Source organism: Juglans microcarpa x Juglans regia, chromosome 6D (assembly GCF_004785595.1).
Source record: "Juglans microcarpa x Juglans regia isolate MS1-56 chromosome 6D, Jm3101_v1.0, whole genome shotgun sequence".
Classification (NCBI taxonomy): domain Eukaryota; kingdom Viridiplantae; phylum Streptophyta; class Magnoliopsida; order Fagales; family Juglandaceae; genus Juglans; species Juglans microcarpa x Juglans regia.
In genome coordinates this window covers 1,838,918-1,858,068 of record NC_054604.1, presented here as the reverse complement: position 1 = coordinate 1,858,068, position 19,151 = coordinate 1,838,918, and the positions used below count along the sequence as shown (strand labels likewise).

At 40.8% G+C, this 19,151-nt stretch overlaps 1 pseudogene; it reads left to right on the top strand.

Annotated features, from left to right (window-relative positions):
• Nucleotides 1–4,160: 4,160 nt before the first annotated feature.
• On the top strand, nucleotides 4,161–11,954 carry LOC121234548 (annotated as a pseudogene).
• Nucleotides 11,955–19,151: the final 7,197 nt, after the last annotated feature.

Here is a 19,151-nt window from a genome sequence, read left to right as displayed (position 1 = left end):
TGCTGTAGCACGGCTCTTTACCATATGTTCTGTGTAAAAGAGTGGAGCTTGAAGCGAGGTTGACAGTTTTGGAAGCCCAATTGCAATCTGGATATACAGAAGAAATAGAAGCCGACTATATTGTCACCAAATTGGAGATTGATATTTGGGAGAAACGAGAGGAGATTCGCATAGCTCAAGTAGCAAAGAATAAGTGGTTAAAAGAAGGAGATCAGAACTCAAAGTTTTTTCATGCGGTTGTATTGCAGCGTCAGTGTGGTTCGGTCATTTCACAAATGAGGTTGGCGGATGGTACTTTGCTGGAGTCTCCAGAGAAGGTTCACTTGGGAGCAGTGGAGTACTTTACTAATTTTCTTACAGAGATGCCGCAAATTCAACCAGCATATCTATCTCCTTTTCTCGACTGGGAAATATCTGAGGAGGACAATGTAGCTTTGTATCGTTTGCCTTCGGAAGAGGAAGTGAAAGAGGCCATTTTTTCGATACCAGAGTATAGTAGCTCTAGTCCGGATGGGTATGGTTCTTCTTTTTATATTTCTTGTTTGCACTTTGTGAAAGAAGAGGTGGTGGAGGCCGCAAGGGATTTTTTTGTGGGTTCTGCATTACCAAGGTTCTATACTTCGTCATATATTGTGTTAATTCCGAAAGTGCTAGACCCAAAGAGCTTTGAGAAATTCAGGCCAATAAGCCTATGTTCTGTGGCTTATAAGGAGTTTTCAAAAATTCTGGAGAATAGGTTGACGGGTTTTTAGCCTAGACTAATTTCGGCTGAACAGGGGGCATTCATTCTGGGTCGCAGTATTTTTGAAAACATAACACTTGCTCAGGAGATGGTTCATGCGTTGAAGAGGAAGATTGTTGGAGGAAATGTGATGGTAAAGCTGGATATGGCAAAGGCATATGATAGGGTGCATTGGCATTTTTTATTGATTGTCTTGGCGAGCTTTGGTTTTTCGGAAAAATTTTGTAGGTTGGTCAAGGAATGTGTGGTGTCCCCTTGGTACTCGGTGACGATGAATGGGTCGTATAAAGGTTTTTTCAAGTCCAAGAGAGGCCTACGGCAAGGGGACCCCTTGTCACCATATTTATTTATTTTGATGCAAGAAGTTCTTTCAAGGCTTCTTCGAAAAGAATTTGAGGAGGGGCGCATTGGTAAGTATTATCATCCTAGAGGGGCTCCGTTGGTGTCTCATCTATTATATGCAGATGATATTTTAATTTTTTTTGAATGGTGAAAAAAGATCTCTGAGACGATTGGGGTCTATTTTATCATGCTATGAACTATGGTCAGGCCAGTGGGTAAGTAAAGAGAAATCGGCAATTTTTCCTTCACCACATATTAGTGCTGCTAGGCAGCGTGGCTTGGTGGGTATAACGGGGTATGCACCTGGTACTTTTTCAGTCATGTATTTGGGGGTTCCGTTAATTTGTGGGAGCTTGAAAGCCATCCACCTGGATCATTTGGTAGCAAAAGTTCGGGCTAAGGTGGCGGGGTGGAAGGCAAGGCTACCGTCGCAAGGGGGGGCGCTTGATTCTGCTCAAACACGTTCTATCTAGTATGGCTTCCCATCGTTTGGCTGTGATGAATGTCCCTTAGGTGGTGATTAAAAAAATTAATTCAATTTTAGCCACGTTCTTTTGGGGAGAGAAGAATGGAAAAGCAAAAATGAAGTGGTGTGCATGGTCTCGGATCAGTAAGCCTACAGAGGAGGGTGGTCTGGGTTTGAGGAATTTTCTAGAAATTCAAAAAGCGATGCATATGAAATTGGCTTGGCTTATTTTGTCGGTGGATTCATTGTGGACTCGGTTCATGGTGTCGAAGTATGGAAGAGGCCAACATGTTTTGATACTAGTAGCTTGCAGGAATAGTTCAAGAACTTGGAACTCTATAGTCTCAGTAATGCAGGACGTCTGTGAGGCTACCAAAGTTAGAGTGCGAGAGGGGACTTCGTCCTTTTGGTATGATAGGTGGTTCTCGAATGGCCCTTTATGTAATTTGGTGGGGGTAGTTAGTAGACCTTCATTAAAAATTAAAGAGGTGTGGGTTGGGAATTCATGGGATTGTGATTTGCTCCAGCAACTAATTGGTGAGGAGTTGGCGGCTGAGGTGATTAGGGAAATTGGTGTTGGGCATACTGGACAAGATGTTTTAATTTGGAAGCCTACTTTGGGGGGAGATTTTACAATAGCCAGTGCGTGGGATTTAATCCGAGTAAAGGGAGATCGTCATGGTTGGATGGATAGGATAGGGAGTAAATTTTTGCCGAAGAAAATTTCAGTGTGCATGTGGAGGGCCCATTTTAACTACCTAGCTACGGATTCTAAGGTGCAGTCACATGGAGTTGTTATGGCCTCAATGTGTAACTGCTGTCAATTCCCAAAGACCGAAACGCTGGATCATGTGCTTACTACTGGCCAAATTGCAGAACATGTGTGGCGTTTTGCTTCACTGGCACTGGGCATTAGTTGTTTGCAAACCAGAACCTAGAGGCATCGAGTGGAGGCTTGGATGGTGTGTGCGAAAAAAAGGTACGAAAACGAGCATATTAATTGGTCTGTTACCGAGCATCATTACTTGGAGTTTATGGTGTCGACACTGTCGATCTCAAATGGAGGGAATACAGTCTAGCGCAATAGAGGTTTGGAGATCTGTTCGGTTTTGGCTGGGTGTTCTGGTAAATGATTTACATAATAAGAAGGTTGCCAAGGTTGATGCACAGGTTTTGAAGGCTTTGGAAATGAATATTCCGGAACAACTAGTACGTAAAACATTGAAAGTGGTATGGTTAAAACCACCTGTGGACTGGTGGAAATTGAATGTGGATGGCAGCTGCAGTGGCAACCCAGGGAATTGTGGTGGGGGTGGTGTGTTACGGGATCATAAGGGTCAGTTGAAGGCGGGTTTTTCTGCACACTATGGGTTCGGAACCACAATAAGGCTGAATTAAGAGCTTTACTTCAAGGGGTTCGGCTATGTAAAGAATTGGATTGTCGAAATATTATTTTGGAGTGTGACTCTAAGATAGTGGTGAATTGGGTGAAGAAGCGAGGGTGTAATTTATGGTATCTTTGGGATTATTGGGACGCTTTCCTTCAGGAACTAGATGGAGTTTAATTCCAAGTGGTGCATCAATTTAGAGAAGGTAGCAAAGCTGCAGATTTTTTGGCAAGAATAGGTGAGGAAGGTTTGAATAAGAATTTTTTTCCTGGGGATTGTATTCCAAGGTTATTAAGGGGTATTATTAGATTAGATGCCCTGGGACTTCCATCCATAAGGAAGTAATGGATTCTGAGTTTTAGTTAGTTTTTATGGTTTTGGCTTTGGGTTTTTGTTGGTTATTTGGTTTCTTTATTTGGGTTGTATGTATTTTGTCAAGTATCATGATGGTTTTCCACGTTTTTCTTCCGCCATAAGTAAGGGTTTTTTTCAATAAACTTGGGACGGGGTTGCCTTGTGGGTGGCTTCCGGCTCTTTCGAAAAAAATATATATATATGGTCTATGTAGTCAGTAGTCATTAATGTTTTGCCTTATTTGTATTCGTAGTTGGTAGGCCGATATCATGATCCGACAATGAAGGGCCAACGACGTGGCCATCTTTTATTATTGGCTTGAGTCAGATCATATATATGCTTAATTAACACTTGGGTCCGAATTATGGATTTATATTTAATTGATACAAATGATATGCATGGTGAGGTATTGGAAGGGATATTTAGGGTCTTGGAGGAAATAAGTTCATGCGTTGGAGGGTCTAAGTTTGATACCTCAGGAGTTGAATCAGCTCTGCAAGTCCAGAGATTGGATCTTAACCACGTGGTGAATAACATAAAGAATAGATAACAACTTTGATAAATCAGAAAATCTATCTTACCAATTTATTTGAGAGTTATCCAAAATAAACTCTAGAGTTGGTCGTTATCAACATCTTCATATTCCTATAAATAATACATGAAGATAACATATTGAGTCATTCATATACATATATTGAGGACATTTCTCTCTAACTTAGGTATCGGAGTACACCCAAGCACCCAGTGCCGCCATCTCATTTGTTACAGGTTATACGTTTAGTTGGTAGTGTGAAACACGTCCTTAACTAGTATATATATATATAGACAAATCTGTGGCAGATCAAGAAAAAGTTAAACTAAATCTACAATGGATGATGGCCATCTAGAGCCACTCGTATTCGTGGAAACTCATGATCATATGGCTTTTATTCAATGGCTAAAGGAAAGCTTCCAACCCTTGTTGCTCTTTGCATCCATTTCCCTAGTACTGGTACTATTGCTCATTGATAAATTAAGAAGAAGGAAATGCAATCTCCCAAAAAGTCCTCCAAAGCTTCCCATCATTGGCAACCTTCACCAGCTTGGAAAAATGCCTCATCTCTCTCTAAACATGGTAGAGAAGTTTGGTCCATTAATGTACTAACTTGGTGAGGTCCCAATAGTGGTGATTTCATCAGCTAGAGTAGCCAAGGAAGCATTGAAAACCCATGATCTTGCAGTATCAAGCCGTCCCCATTCCTTTTTAGCAAAACAACTCATCTATGGTTGCACTGATATTGCCTCCTCCCCCTATGGTCTGCTTATTGGAGGCATGTTCGGAAAATTATATGCATACTTGAACTATTAAATGCCAAAAGAGTTCAATCATATAGCTTCGTTAGACAAGAAGAAGTAGCTCGCACAGGTTGCATTCGGAAGGGATAGATGCTGGAAGAGTATCAGGTATTGCTTGGAGGATTTAGCCTTGTAGATTTATTTCCTTCCTTTGAATTCATACACAGCTTAACAGGCACGAAATCAAGACTCCAAAAGACTTTTAGATGCTTTGATCAAATTTTTGACCAGCTAGTAAGTGAATATCTCGATCCAATGAGAGCAACAAATGTACACAAGGATCTTGTGGATGTGTTACTCACATACAGGAGAATGGATCTGACGAAATGCCTCTTGCTAGGTATAAGATAAAGGCTATCATCTTGGTGAGTGAAAGACTTTCACTTTTTCACTAACCTTGTCCATACCATTAATTTGATAAGATTTAATTTGTAAGATTCAAATGTTAAATTTTTCTTACAAATTAAATCATACCAAGTTAACAGTGTGGAATGTGTCTTCCACACCAACTTGCAAGTAGAATATTTCTTTTACAAGTCCCAACTTGTTATATATGGTCAGTCTGTAGCTTAACTTTTATCGTGCGGATTATGTTTTATGAATTATGTTATTGCAGGACATGCTTGTTGTAGGAACTGATTCAACATACATCACCCTTGACTAGGGAATGACAGAGCTAATAAGGAACCCCAAAGTCATGGAAAGAGCACAAGCAGAAGTACAAAACATAGTAGGAGATAGAAGAGTTGTTTAACTTAGAGAGTGATTTGGTAATAGATGACCATATCAATCCCACCAATCACTCGACAGTGATCTCAGATATGCAAGCTTCATGGAGTGAAATCTGATCATCTCCTAAACTTTAGCCTAGTGTCATCTTGTACAACAGAGCACCTAAACTTTAGCCTAGTGTAATCTTGTACAGCAGAGCAAATCAATTACTGCGTTTCGTGTAAACATTATATTTGTATAAATAGGTTTCCTCTTGTAATACAATTTGTGACATTTTCTAGTAAAACACAAACTTGTTCATTTTGTCTTATATGGTATCACGAGACCACTATCTCAAATGAGTTTGATTCTTTGGCTTCCGTTATGTCTCAGTCACCTACCTCTGTCACCAACTCCAACACTTCCACTCATCCACCAGAAAATACTATCATTGCCATCAACACCCATAATCAGCTGCCCTACAAGCTGACATCCTCAAACTTTCTTGCATGGTGTGCCTAGTTTGACTCCCTTGTCATTGGGTATGACCTTCAGGATTTTATTAATGGATCTCATCCATATCCTACACTTGGGACTAACCTAACTGCTGATGTTATTTCTGTTCACAGTCACTGGATCTGTCAAGACAAACTCTTGCTCAATGGCATTTTTGCCTCTGTGTCAGAAAGTATTATGCCCTTGATTGCTGCCTCTGGCACTTCAATAGAGGCCTGGCTTAAACTGACCACTCTTTATGCAAATCGCCCCCGCACGAGAGTCATGCAACTCAAGGATCAACTTACTTCCTTGAATTGTGGTTCCAAGACCGTCATTGAATATCTCCAGCAAGTCAAATGCATTGCAGATGAACTGGCACTGGTAGATACTCCTCTCAAATGATGATCTCACGCTCTACATCCTCAATGGCTTGGGATCTGAATTTCGTGACATTGCTGCTCCAATTCGAACCCGAGAGACTCCCCTCACGTTCGAAGAACTTCATGATCTGCTAGTTAATCATGAAACTTATCTCAAACGCCTTGAGATGTTACAACAGAGCACTATTGCAATAGCCAACTACCACCAGAAAAAGGTCCCTCAAACCTCCTCTCATCGAGGCAAAACTCACAGAAGCAACACCTCTCAGACAAATCAACGTTATTCCCAGTCTCAAAACTATTCTCAGTCTTCCACCAAACCCTCTATGATCTGTCAGTTCTGTGCTATACCTGGTCACACGGCTTGCCAATGTAAGAAATTCTGGAATCCAACCTTTCCCAATGCTAACTGTGCTGCTACTTCCACAAACAAACCATGGGTGGTTGACTCTGGTGCTTCTCATCATATCACCTCAAATATGTCCAGACTCTCCATCCACTCCGAGTATGATGGTATTGACGAGGTCATCATTGGGGACAGATCAGGTTTGGCAATTTCTCATGTTGGTACTGTGAACTTTCGGCTTCCTAATCGCACCATTGCTTTCACCATCACTCTTTGTGTACCTGCCATTCACAAGAATTTAATATCAGTTTATAAATTTACCAAGACTAATAATCTTGTTATTGAGTTTCACCCCTACCATTTTTTTGTGAAGGATCCGATATCGGGGGCGTCACTAATGCAAGGCAAATGTGATAATGGCATCTACACAATTCCAGGTTCATCTTGCAATGTTGGAGCTACGAAGGAAGCCTTCACCACTGAATGTGTGTCTTCAGATATTTGGCATAATCGATTGGGTCATCTCTCTCAGAAACTTGTTCATCATTTGATAAAAATGTTTCAATTACCAGCAAATAAACGTACTGCTCATTCTCTATGTTCCTCATGTTCAATCAATAAAAGTCACAAACTTCCTTTCCATTTATCTAGCATTTCCAGTTCCTTGCCTCTTGAATATATGTTTACAGATGTCTGGGGTCCATCTCCACATACATCTCTTGAAGGCTACTGCAACTATATTTTATTTGTTGATCATTTTACGAAATATTGCTGGTACTTTCCTATGAAACAAAAATTTGAAGTCTCCACAATTTTTCCTCAACTCAAGGCAAATCTTGAGAAACAGTTTTCTTTACCCCTCAAACATCTGTACTCAGATAACGGGGGTGAGTTTGTCGCACTTAAAGTCTATCTTAGCCAACATGGTATTTGTCATCTCACAATTGCTCCACACACTCCGGAACAAAATGGCGTAGTTGAACGCCGTCACCGGCATATAGTGGAGACAAGAATGACATTAATCCACCGTGCCCAACTCCCTCCTTCATACTGGAATTTGGCCTTTCAGACTGCAGTTTATTTAATCAACCGTATGCCAACCCCATTGCATTCTCTTCACTCACCTTTTGAAGTCCTATTTCAATCCAGTCCAAATTATCTCAAGCTTCGGGTCTTTGGCTGTCAATGTTTTCCATGGCTCAAACCGTATTCGAAACATAAGTTGGATCCAAAATCCCGTTCATGCATCTTTGTTGGATACTCAACATCCCAAAGTGCGTATAAGTGTCTTGATCCAGTCACTAATCGTATTTTTTTTATCTCGGCATGTTCGCTTTGATGAAAATATTTTTCCTCACACTTTAAAGTCTTCTCCTTCCCTCTCTACCTAGCCTGTGCCCCTTTCACCTCAACTCTAACACTTGATCGACTTATGCCCGATATGCCAAAGCAATCATCAGGTGGCCAGGCTTCCTCGGGTCCTCCGTTGGATGAAGCTACTCAATAAGTGCTGTCATATCCTTGTGTTAATGTTTCCCCGAATTCGCGTCCATCTGAGCATGCTCCCACATCCCAAGCTCCTATTATTTATGCCCCTGAACAGGTTGCCGAAGCCAGGCCTCCTAAGTCATTGTGCATGGTCACCAGGTCAATGAACAATATTCACAAGCGCCTATTTCTAACAACAAAGCATGCATTACCACCATCCTTAGAGCCCACCAGTGTTCATCAACCTCTTACAAACCCACACTGGCATCAAGCTATGAGTGAGGAATTCACAGGACTTGTTCGCCATGGCACATGGAATCTGGTTCCTGCTGCATCCCATCAGAACTTGGTTGGCTCCAAATGGGTGTTCTGCATCAAACATAAGCCTAACAGGTCCATTGATTGCTACAAAGCCCGTCTTGTTGCCAAAGGCTTTCATCAACGACCCGAGCACGACTTTACAGAAACATTCTCCCCTATCGTAAAGCCTGCTACCATTCGAATCATCCTTTCTCTTGTCGTGATGAAAGGTTGGTCTCTCCGACAACTTGACGTTAACAACGCCTTTCTTCACAGCACTTTCACTCAGGATGTGTTCATGGCTCAACCAACATGATTTATTGATACTTCCCATCCTCAACATGTTTGTCATCTTCAAAAGTCCATCTACAGACTAAAACAAGCCCTAAGGGCCTGCTATTGTGCCCTTCATGACTGTCTCTGCAGCATTGGTTTTGTGAAGTCTGCCTCGGATCACTCCTTATTTATCTACACTAATCACGAAACTGTTGCATACTTTCCTATCTATGTTGATGATTTAATCCTCACTGGCAATGATTCTGTGTTTATCTCTACAGTCATCAAGCAGCTTGGCTCTCAGTTCTCTCTGAAAGATCTTGACCCTCTGCATTTTTTCTTGGGCATTGAGGTTATCCCTACTTCACACGGGCTCTTTCTCTCCCAGCACAAATATGTATGAGATCTTTTGTTCAAAACTTGAATGGATGGTGCTAAGGATGTCGTTAACCCCCCCCCCCCCCTTGCTACTTCAAGACATCTTCATCTTCATGATGGTTCAAGTCCCGTAGATAGCACCACCTATAGGCATGTTATTGGTTCTCTTCAGTACCTGGCACTAACTCGCCCTGATATTGCTTTCCTGGTGAATAAACTTACTCAGTTTATGCACTGCCCATCTGAAACTCACTGGGTTGCTGTCAAACAATTACTCCGTTATCTCAAGAACACTATTTATAATGGGATTCACCTTAAATGATCAATAGCTCCTCGCCTACTCTGATGCAAATTGGGCAGGGAACAATGATGATCGCACGTCTACCTCTACATACATCATCTTCCTTGGTCCTAATCCTATCTCTTGGTGCACTCGTAAACAACGAGTTGCGGCTCGCTCCTCAACTGAAGTGGAATAGAGGGCTCTCGCCAGTGCCACGCCTGAACTTGCATGGCTTCAATCACTCTTTCATGAACTTAGTATTAAAATCCTGTTTCCAACTAAACTTCTATGTGATAATATTGGAGCCACGCATCTAAGCTTAAATTCGGTGCTTCACTCTCGGATGAAACATATTGTCATAGATTTACATTTGTGCAGGATTATGTGAGCAAAGGACTGCTTCAGGTAGCTCATGTTTCAACTCATGATTAACTAGCTGAGTTAATGACAAAAGTTTTATCACGCCAGCGATTTCAGCTTCTACGCTCCAAGATTGGTGTCGCCGATGGGAGCACCATCTTGCAGGGCGTAATAGATGACCATATCAATCCCACCAATCACTCAACAGTGATCTCAGATATGCAAGCTTCATGGAGTGAAATATGTTCATCTCCTAAACTTTAGCCTAGTGTAATCTTGTACAGCAGAGCAAATCAATTATCGCCTTTTGTGTAAACATTAGATTTGTATAAATAGGTTTCTTCTTGTAATACAATTTGTGACATTTTCTAGTAAAACACAAACGTGTTCATTTTGTCTTATATTTGGCACAGTTGCAGTACTTGAAAGTTGTCATCAAAGAGATCTTTCGACTGCATCCTCTAGGTCCATTATTAGCCCGAGGAGAATCCATGGAAGATGGAAGCATTGATGGGCACCATATTCCTGCAAAAACACGCTTTTTTGTCAATGCCTGGGAAATAGGGAGAGATTCAGAATGATGGGAAAATCCAGATCATATGTTTGAGCGAGAAAGGTTTATAGGCAGCACCATCGATTTCAAGGGGCAGCATTTTGAGCTGATACCTTTTGCCGCTGGTAGAAGATTAATAAGCCCAGCAATCACATTTGGAACAGCAAGCATAGAGCTGGCTCTAGCTCAACTTCTCCACAGCTTTGATTCGGAGCTACGGCCTCCCGGCTCCGGTACTGCATTAAAAGATCAATTCTGCTACAAGTACCCATCTTTGGGTACCCGTTGCAGAATCGTCTGACGTGGCCATACCCATGTCAATTTAAAAAAATAAAAAAATAAAATAAAAAAAAAAGTGGAAGGAATATCGATTTCAGAAACCTTATCTAGCGCCAAACTCGATTTCATAAACCAAATTTTGCGCTCTCAAAAAGAAAAGTGAGGACGATTCATCGTCTCACCTTGCCTTCATCGTCTTCGACGTCCCACTTCTTCTCTCTCATTCGAATTCTTTCTCACAACCCACGTCCGCATGCATGCACAGCAAGCTTCATGCAGCATCGATCACAGCAAATCCGCCATCGACGCCAACCGATCCACGGCGCCACTCTTGCATGCACGCACCAACAGCCGCTACCACCCTAGCATCTACCATAGAGAAGCCCCGAGAACAGCCGCTACCACCGAACCGAGAACCATCGTAGAGAAGCCCCGTCGCACTGCTCAGCCATTATTCCTCTACTTTGGCTCCCGAAAACAGAGCACCGCTCCCTCCACGTGAGCCACTGCCTCACCACCCCGAAGCCAAGCCAGCCACCGTTGCTGCTTCTCCCTCAGACAACCACCGAAAGCCACTGCCCAGCCAAAGCGTCGGCAGCACCAGCACCTCTGTTTTTCTCACTCAAAACAGAGAGTTTTACCGACCGAACCACCGCACCTCGCCAGCAGCTCCAAGATGTTGCCAACCGCACGAAAAGGGCCGCCGGACAGACCCAAGCCACCCCAGCCCGTCGCAACCCCTTACGGTGAGTACTCCCTCTCTTGACTTACTCTCTTCTTCTCTCACCCAAGATTTACTCAAGCCAATCATCAAGAAATCCAACCCCTAGAGATTCCAGTTTCAACCACACTGATTTTGTACTCCATGGTGAACGGTAAGAATGCGAGCAGTGTGAGCCCGAGGCAGTCCAATTTCGGTAATCTGGGTTTCGATGAGGAGAGCGGGGTAGGCGTGCTCGGAAATCCCATGACGGCGACCAGACGGAATGTTGGGATCAGACGAAGACGTTGCCAGACGACGGCAACCGCAACAAGCTCTACCCACGATGGCGACCACAGACGGAATGTTGTGTCTGTTTCACAACAAGCTTCAGTCGTTTTCACGAAGACGAAGACGAAGACCAAGGAGAAGATGAGAAGAAGAAGAAGAAGAAGATGAGAGGTATCAAATTTGAACAAGACGCTCCGTTTTATTTTGTACACATGGATGGCCATGTATGCCGGGTTCGCAAACGCCGGGTGCAAATAGCTTTTTTCTTAAAAGATTTAGATATGGCTGAGGTTTTCGGCATCACAATGCACAGACCTGATAGCTGATCTAATTGTCGTCGCCGAACCACGCTTTCCTGTTGGACAGTACTAACCATAATGCTTCACGCTATGCTTCATCACAAGTTGTATGAAAACAGAGGAATCAAAGGACGGCACCAACGCTGTAATATCATATAATAACAATCAACTTTTTGTATCGAAATAAGAAACAACCCTATATTTATATTTTCAGCCGAACTAAGTTTCAAAATAGATATGTTGGCCTCTATGTGTAAGCTTGGGTGTGTATCTAACTATCAGATTTGACCCGACAATGATCGATCATGAAAGTATAAAGTGTTGATATTCTAAGGCTATTTAATCATTCCAAGTTGGAAAAAAAGAAATTAATTTTTATTTCTTAATTCTATTAAGAAATATAAAGTACCCTTTTGTTAAAGAAAAAAAAAATGATCATGACGGTTGAGATTAAAAACACGTTATAACTTAGCCATGTAATATACATATATATATATATATATATATGTTTTAAATACATGATAAGATTAGACATGATTCATTAATGTTTTATGAAGCAACAGATCGAGAATTACGCCAAGATAAATTCACGCGAATGGATCGGAGCAATTTTATTAATAAAAAGAACATACAAAAATAGTTTGATTTAAGATGTTTTATGAGATTTTGAAAAATGAGAAAAAAAAATTGAATATAAATATTATAAAGTTAAAATATTGTTAGAATATAATTTTTTAATATTATCTTTTTTTTTTAATTTAAAAAAGTTGAATTAGTTAATTTTATGTTTTGTATTTTGTTCGAAAGTTTGAGAAAATTGTAATAATTAGATGAAAAAATTAAAAATTAAAAATTAAAAAATATTTATGTTTATAATGTTAATTTGGATGTTGAGATAACATGATAAGACCATCTTACAATCCATCTTAATTCTCAACGTGTCAACTATATATATACCGCTTGCTATTAATATTAGTATCTTCAATCACCGACACAATCGGGCAGCCATAACAAAAATAAATAAATAATAACTTTAAAAAAGTGATTGCCTATTGTTGATATCCAAAAATAAAATAAAAAAGTAAAATAAAGATTGATTGCCTAGTGTCCATAACCAAAAATAAAATAAAATAAAGTAAAAATAATGCCTAGTGCACATCCGGCTGCAAATCTTCAAGATTCTCGGGGATAGCTTTATTATTGCTCGATAATATCTGTATCTCAACAATACAATGATAATTTGTATACATTTGGTAAGAAGACCATGCAGGAGAGAATGCATGCATATATACAAGCAGTAGCCGGATGATGCAACATGGATTTGATTCATGACGTTTTGTAATCGAGATTTGTATCTATTCTAGGTGAAGTCATATCCAAGTCTATGCTTTATTTTTCTTTTTTTTGAGATAGTCTATGCTTTAAAATGACGGGATGACAAACCATTAATGAGCTGACATATTTTCTATAGAATAATCTTATACACTAGATTTGTATCTACGCTGCTCAAGCGAAGTGTCTAGCCGCTCGAGAAAATACAAGTCAGAGAGTTTCGCTCGAAGAGAGCTCGACAGACCGCTCGAGCAAAAGCAAGTCAGAGAGGTTCGCTCGATGACCGCTCGACTCACGGCTCGAGCGGAGGGAAGTCAGAGAGCTTTGCTTAAGGAGCCGCTCGACTCACGGCTCGAGCGATTGCGGGAAATAGGTTCGCTTGACGCGGGCTCGACACGCCACTCAAGCTAACATCATTAATTCTACTGAATTTAGAGTTTCTGCCGTACAACATATATATTGATTTGTTCTTTGACTTGTACGGTATTAGAGTGAACAGTAGCCGTCCTACACTATTGTATTGTGATTCCTCAAGAAATAAAATCCTCTACAGCTCCCGTGGACGTAGGCAATTTGTCGAACCACGTAAATACTGTGTCGTGTGTGATTGCTTGTTTTTCTGTGTCAATATTCACTTTATTGTCATCATTTTTCACAACAATTAGTATCAAGAGCCAAGGTTAGGGTCTGAGAAATACGATGGCTGGAGAAGAAGTGAAAGTATCTGGGATCGAGAAGTTTGATGGCACTGATTATGGGTATTGGAGGATGCAGATAGAGGACTACCTCTATGGGAAGAAACTCCATCTTCCATTGTTGGGGAAGAAGCCAGACAGCATGTCAGTTGCTGATTGGACTCTGTTGGATCGACAGGTCCTGGGGGTTATTCGTCTAACCCTGTCGAGATCAGTTGCACACAACGTCATTAAGAAGAAGACAACTGCGGATCTCATAGCGGCTTTATCAAGTATGTATGAAAAGCAGTCAGCAAATAATAAGGTACATCTGATGAAGAAGTTATTTAACTTAAAGATGTCGGATGGTACATCTGTTGCACAACATCTGAATGATTTCAATACTATCACAAATCAATTATTGTCTGTTAAAATTGAATTTAATGATGAGATACGTGCACTGATACTATTGGCATCACTGCCAAATAGTTGGGAAGCCATGAGGATGGCTGTTAGCAATTCTGCTGGTAAGTCAAAGTTGAAATATGATTACATCCGTGATTTGATTTTGGCTGAGGAGGTGCGCAGGAGAGATTCAGGCGAGACCTCAGGTTCGAGTTCAGCTCTGAATGTCGACTCTCAGGAGAGAGCACAAGACAGGAACTCAAACAGAGGCAGATCAAAATCAAAGAATAGGGGCAAGAGCAAGTCAAGACCTGGTCAGCAAGCAATTTGTTGGAATTGTGGCAAAGCTGGCCACATAAAGAAGAATTGCAGAAATCCCAAGAAGACAGAGAATGATAGTACTGATGTGGTAACTGAAGAATTACAGGATGCACTATTGCTTACAGTTCATAGTCCAGTTGATGACTGGATACTTGATTCAGGGGCATCCTTCCATACATCTTCTCATCGGGAGATAATGCAAAACTATATTGCAGGTGACTTTGGAAATGTGTATTTGGCTGATGGAGAAGCTTTGAATGTAATTGGAATGGGAGACATCGACATTGTACTCCCTAACAAGAACAAATGGACCTTGCAAAAGGTCAGACACATTCCTGAGTTAAAGAAGAACCTCATCTCTGTTGGGCAGCTTGATGATTGTGGTCACTCAGTGGTATTCTCAGATAGCACCTGGAAGGTCACCAAAGGGGCATTGGTACTGGCTCGGGGTAAGAAAACTGGTACACTCTATATGACTACTGGTTTAAATAACATTATTGCCACTACCGTTGCAGAGAGCACAGTAGACTTGTGGCATTGCAGGCTTGGCCATATGAGTCAGAAGGGCATGAAAGAACTTCTGTCTAGAGGCAAACTACCAGAACTGAAGTCAGTTGATCTCAGTATGTGTGAGAGTTGTATTATGGGGAAACAGAAGAATGTCAGTTTCTTGAAGAGTGGTAAAACACTAAAGTCAGAGAAACTAGATCTTGTGCACACTGATGTGTGGGGACCTTCCCCAGTGGCATCCCTTGGAGGTTCTCGCTACTATGTTACATTTATTGATGATCACAGCAGGAAGGTATTGGTCTATTTTTTGAAACATAAATCTGATGTATTTAATGTGTACAAAAATTGGAAAGCCATGGTTGAGACAGAAACAGATTTGAAGTTGAAATGCTTGAGGTCTGATAATGGTGGTGAGTATATTGATGGTGGATTCAAGGAGTACTGTGCAACTCAGGGTATCAGAATGGAGAAGACCATTCCTGGGACACCACAGCAAAATGGAGTTGCTGAACGTATGAACAGAACCATAAATGAGCGTGCTAGAAGCATGAGGCTGCACGCTGGGCTACCAACTACTTTCTGGGCAGATGCAGTTAGCACTGCAGTATACTTGATAAACAGAGGGCCATCAGTTCCTTTGGATTGTGGATTGCCTGAGGAGACTTGGAGCGGGAAAGAGGTCAAATTTTCTCATCTTAAAATATTTGGCTGTCTTTCTTATGTTCTTATTGATTCTGATGCTCGTAGTAAGCTTGAGGCTAAGTCAAGGAAATGTTATTTCATTGGCTATGGAGACGAGGCATTTGGCTATCGTTTCTGGGATGATCAGGGTCGGAAGATTATAAGAAGCAGAAATGTGATCTTCAATGAGAAGATTGTGTACAAAGACAAGTCTAGTACAGTTGCTGAAGCAGCTCCTCAGGAGTTTGAGTTTGTGAGTTTGGATGATCTACCAGAGGTCACAGTGCAGTGCAGAGATGTGAGTGACGGGGAGAGTGGGTCCAGCACATCCATTCCCATTATTCAGCAGTCAGATCTAGAGTCGTCCACTCCAATAGCTGCAGTTCGCAAGTCAGTTAGGACTATTCGTCCTCCAGAGCGTTTTTTACCTTCTTTGAATTACATTTTGTTGACAGATGGTGGAGAACCACAGAGTTACCAAAAAACCTTGCAAGATGAAAATTCTAGCAAGTGGGAGTTGGCCATGAAGGATGAGATGGATTCCTTGTTAGGGAATCAGACATGAGAGTTGACAAAACTTCCATCAGGGAAGAAGGCATTACACAACAAGTGGGTGTACCGGGTGAAAACTGAGCATGATGGCAGTAAGAGGTACAAGGCCAGACTTGTTGTAAAAGGCTTTCAACAGTAACAGGGCATTGACTATTTTGAGATCTTTTCTCCTGTGGTAAAGATCACAACCATCAGGCTAGTTTTGGCTATGGTTGCTACTGAAGATATATTTCTTGAGCAGTTAGATGTGAAGACAGCTTTTCTTCATAGAGATCTTGAAGAAGACATCTACATGCACCAACCTGAGGGGTTTGTGGTACAGGAAAAGGAAAATTCAGTTTGCAGACTAAAGAAGAGCTTGTATGGCCTGAAACAAGCTCCCAGACAGTGGTACAAGAAATTTGATAGTTTCATGTGTAGTGCAGGGTACAGCAGATGTCAGGCAGATCATTGTTGCTATGTCAGACAGTTTGACAATTCTTACATTATTTTGCTGCTATATGTGGATGACATGCTCATTGCAGAGGCTAGTATTGATGAGATCAACAGTCTGAAGAAGCAGATGTCAGAGCATTTTGCAATGAAGGATTTGGGAGCTGCAAAGCAAATCCTTGGCATGATAATTGTTAGAGACAGAGTCAGAGGCACGTTGAGACTCTCACAAGCTGAGTATGTAAAAAAGGTACTTAACCGGTTCAGTATGGACAAGGCCGAGTCAGTTGGCACACCCTTAGGAAGTCACTTCAGACTCAGCAAGGATCAGGCACCAAAGTCAGAAGAGGAACAAGACTATATGAGTAAGGTTCCTTATGCCTCAGCTATTGGGTCACTTATGTATGCTATGGTTTGCACTAGACCAGATATTGCCCATGCAGTGGGAGTTGTGAGTAGATATATGAGTAATCCTGAAAAACAACATTGGGAAGCAGTGGAGAGGATTTTGAGGTACTTAAAAGGCTCCTCAAAAACGTGCTTGTGTTTCTCAGGAGAGAGCTTAGAGGTGCAAGGCTATGTTGATGCTGATTTAACTGGAGACATTGATAGCAGAAAAAGTACCACAGGGTTTGTTTACACTCTGGGTGGTACTGCAGTTTCATGGGGTTCTAATCTACAGAAGACAGTTTCTTTGTCTACTACAGAAGCTGAATATATTGCAGTTTCAGAAGCTGCAAAAGAGATGGTTTGGATACAGGGCTTCTTGGAGGAATTGGGTAAAAAGAATAAGAATAGCGCTCTCTACAGTGACAGTTAGAGTGACATATTCCTTGCCAAGAACCCAGCATTTCATTCCAGGACTAAACACATTCAGATCAGGTATCACTTTATACGATCATTGTTGGATGATGGACAGTTGCTACTTGAGAAAATTTGTGGAAGTAAGAACCCTGCTGATATGTTGATAAAGGGTGTTACAATTGAGAAATTGAAGTTGTGCGCAACTTCAGTTGGTCTTCTAGCATGAAGACAGGAGCTGTGAGTTGCAGAGGTGGAGGATATCATGTTTGAGGCAGGGGGCGACAATGTGGGTGTACCAGTCTCCAAGTGGGAGAATTGTTGAGTATTTGGAGTCTGGTTCACGCCGCTCGAGCGAAGCGTCTAGCCGCTTGAGCGAATACAAGTCAGAGAGCTTCGCTCGAAGAGAACTCGACAGACCGCTCGAGCAAAAGCAAGTCAGAGAGGTTCGCTCGATGACCGCTCAACTCACGGCTCGAGTGGAGGGAAGTCAGAGAGCTTCGCTTAAGGAGCCGCTAGACTCACTGCTCGAGCGATTGCGGGAAACAGGTTCTCTGGACGCGGGCTCGACACGCCGCTCGAGCGAACATCATTAATTCTACTGAATTTAGGATTTCTGCCGTACAACATATATATTGATTTGTTCTTTGACTTGTACAGTATTAGAGTGAATAGTAGCCGTCCTACACTATTGTATTGTGATTCTTCAAGAAAAAAATCCTCTGCAGCTCCCGTGGACGTAGGCAATTTGCCGAACCACGTAAATACTGTGTCGTGTGTGATTGCTTATTTTTCTGTGTCAATATTCACTTTATTGTCATCGTTTTTCACAACATTATCTCCCTTTCATTTTAAAGTATAAGATGTAGAACATTTATCACTATTAAGTATTAAAAAATTGTTCAATAAATGATCATCTAATAGTAATAAATGTGTCATATCTTACATAGTACTGAAACGATAGTGTGGTGTATAGAATTTTCTTTTTCTATATGAGAAATTCTATACATTATATTCGCATCTCACTAGGTAAGATGTGATACATTTATCATTATTGGAAGATAAATAATAAAAATAATTTTACAATTTGACGTACCATATTGATTTAGGTGGAAATGTAATTGAACCGAACCGAGCTAGCTAGTAGTTGGCTTGCCTAGCTTGACTCAAGTCAAAATACTTGAGCTCGAGCTTGATATTTTTATTTATTCTTTGTTCGAGCTCGACTCTATAAACTAAAGTCTCAACTCAAACTCGAAGTTGTCCCAAAAATGAGCTCAAGCTCGGCTCGAATTGTTTATTTTTTTTAATAAGATTCAATAATAAATAAATTAGATAAATAAAAAAATTTAATATTTAATTTGTACAACTAACAAGGAAAACCTCTATTGAATTTTAATTAATATCTAACTAATTGATATTTGTCTATAATAACAATATATTATATGTCTACATAAATTATTAATACATACACATAATATAATAGTATATATTTATTTCATATCTGGTTCCCATATATTAGTATATTAAATAATTAAATCTTATCGACTAATTATTGTACAAATTATAAAATATAGTTATGAAGTATATTCAATATATAGACATAAGTAATGAGGTTATATATTATATATTCAATTATAAAAGTGTAATGCTTATATTATTAGCTAATACATA